Raw genomic sequence first — 2,890 nt, forward strand, 5'->3', positions numbered from 1 at the left:
CCATCCCAACTTAACTAATCATATCTGCTAGGACCCTATTTCCAAACAACAGCTGAAGTTACAGATGGACACAAATATTTGAGAGACATCATTCAACCCAGAATAGGCCTTAAAAGAGCCACTTGTATTTCTGAAGCTACCCATCTTCCTTTAATCCTGGGCCAAGTCTCCTTCCTCTTCTGGAATGTCCTTCTCTATCCCTTCCATGACTGGGAGAGGTGCCCCTTCCACTCAGAGCTTCCCACACCATCCCACTTCTGATTGATGATAATTGTCATATATTCCCTCCCACCCTCCTCCAATGTAACGATTTGGCAAAAGGGCCTGTGTCTTATTCCAGGTGCTTTCCATAGTGGCTGGCTTATCATAAACACTCAAAAAATATTTGTTGAATAAATAAACGAATAAATAGAAACTCTTCAATGGCTCCCCCGTTTCTATGGAATAAATTCAAACTCCATGGTTGAACTTTAGTTAAATGCCCTATATGACCTGGGACACACTGATCCTTTGGCCCTCAGCTGCCCTTCACACATCCTACTTTTCTGCCGCACTGGAAAACATTCCCTTGCTTACTTCAATGCAGCCACAGTGGTTTTCTCGCCTTCTTCATATCTAGCCTTTTGTACTTGCACTTTTCATTTTCTCTGCCAGAGAAATGGGGACAGTGTCTTGCAGATCGGCGTATAGCCTGCTCCCTCATTACAATGCTCAAAACTGTTCCCTCCGGAAAAATAACAACCTCTTCTAAATCACCAACCATTACTCTCTTATCCTATTATATTTTTTCATAACTCTTACTACCCAAAAGCATATATACATACACATACTTACCTGCATATGTATTTACTTAGGTGTACATAGTTATTCTTCTCCATGCAGATTTGTTTCCTGCCCCATCCACAGTGTCTAGAATAGTGCCCGGCACATAGTAGGAGATCAATAATGCTGTCAGGTCACTGCTGGTAGCTGTGAACGCCTTGGAGGGGGATTAAAGAACAGAAGCAACATCCTGTCGCAGGTATCGCTCAGCTCTTACTGGGTTCGTGTGAAGAGGAAAAGGAGGACTGATCTACTCAGAGGAGATGGGAGGGGGATGACCTGTCTGTCCTGATTTACAGAACACTCCTAATTAGTCACGTAGATGAAAATCTGGCAGAGCTAATTCTCCCGGCTGACTGTGAGCATAGCAGAGGGAGCCGCGTCTCCCAGCCTCCCGGGCTCTTCCGCCTCCCTCTGGTCCCAAGGCCTCCTGGACCTGCTTGACTGGTCATGCCCAGAGTAACACATGATGAAATACACCAAGGGTTGAAGGCTCAAACCTGTCTGGACACTGCCCTCCGACACTCATGGTCACCAGCTGGAGGAATCTGAGGCTCCAGCATCAGAGCAATGTTGTGAGTTGATGAAAGGACAGTTTCAGATTGAGGACCTCTGAATTCAGGTGATTTTGGCAAACCTTCTCCTCTCTCGGGGCCTTGATTTGTCCTTAACTGTCCCACGGGGGTGGTGGTGGTGGTGAATTGAATGCGTGTTTAATGCCCTCTCCAGCCATGACTTTTTGTAGTTAAATGAGCTTCCTGTATGTGATGACTTCCACTAGACTGTTTCAAGGCTGGGGCAGCAGGGGAGAGAAACCCAATGGGGAGGGAACACAACTGAGGCTGAGTGGTAGGAGCTCGGTGTGGCCAGCAGGTGGAGCCATAGTTGCACCAACACGCTCAGGCTAAAGGTAGGAAAGTTTGATTTTCTAGAAAGCCAGTGAGTCCTTCCTGGCAAGCTGTCAGGCCATCCTGGAAGAACACCCCGCATCCGCACTGCCCGCCCTCCACCCCAAGAGCTTCCCCCCACCCACAAACACAGACAGAACGAGGTTAGAATACCATCATAGCTTGTTAGGCCTGTGGCTGAAAGCGCTTGGAAGACGGTCCCCTTTTCTTCTTGACCCTGTACCCTGCACCTTCTCCCTACCTCCCCTAACTGGGCCAGCTCTTCATCTACTCACTTTCACTGCAAGGTGTGACTGAATGGAGGCTAGCCTGACTTTCGCAGATGACCGTCTTCCCTCCCTCCCACCCCCCAAACCAGCCATCACCTTCTAGGGAAGGCATTAGACCTCGCCACTCACCGGCCTCTCCTGAGTGCTAGGGAGAAAGTCTTTTAGAGAAGTTGGAGGAAAAAAAGAGGCGGGTAAGGGACGCTAAAGGGGAAGGCCTGGCTTTAGCCAGATAAGCAGGGAAGAATCAACCTTTGTTTGGCCCCAACCGCCTCTACCGCTGTTTACACAACCGGGAGTTTCCTGAAGCTACTCTGTAGTGTCCGGCAGCTCTCCCTCCCCCACTTCCTGAGGCCTGGTGCATGCCTGGGGATGGGAGAGGGGGCTCAGTTTGGCTGTTTGGCTGCTGTCTTAAGGCCGAGGGTGGAAGCCAGCCCCTCTTGGAGCCAGGTCTCTAGAGAACAGCTCCCCAAATCATCCTCCTATCAATTTGTGTTCTGAGCCAGGGGGGTGGGAGGTGGTGTGCTAAATAGAGGATGCGTAGGCCACTACTGCTTTTCTTCTCAGAGAGGTGTACACAGCTAACAAGACCCCAGCATAACACCCTCCATCCTGAAGGTCCCTGCTGCATCCTGGCCTGCCTTTTCTTTCTGCATCTAGAATATCCAGCTTCGCCGGGGGCCTCCCCTGCCTACCCCCGCCAAGGAGGGGGGGCCGGCTGCCACAGCTGAAGGGCAGCATCCTGGAGAGTTCCTGGGCCCCCCGAGATGGCCCAGCGCTGTCCCTGGCTAGCCCCTCACTGGCTAACCACATCACTGGGCACAGCAGGCCCGGGTCTGATGGGATGCCGCTCTGACATCAGACATGTCAGCTGGGATGGAGACACAGAAGAGA

The sequence above is a fragment of the Tamandua tetradactyla genome, chromosome 4 (genome assembly GCF_023851605.1).
Source record: "Tamandua tetradactyla isolate mTamTet1 chromosome 4, mTamTet1.pri, whole genome shotgun sequence".
NCBI lineage: Eukaryota > Metazoa > Chordata > Mammalia > Pilosa > Myrmecophagidae > Tamandua > Tamandua tetradactyla.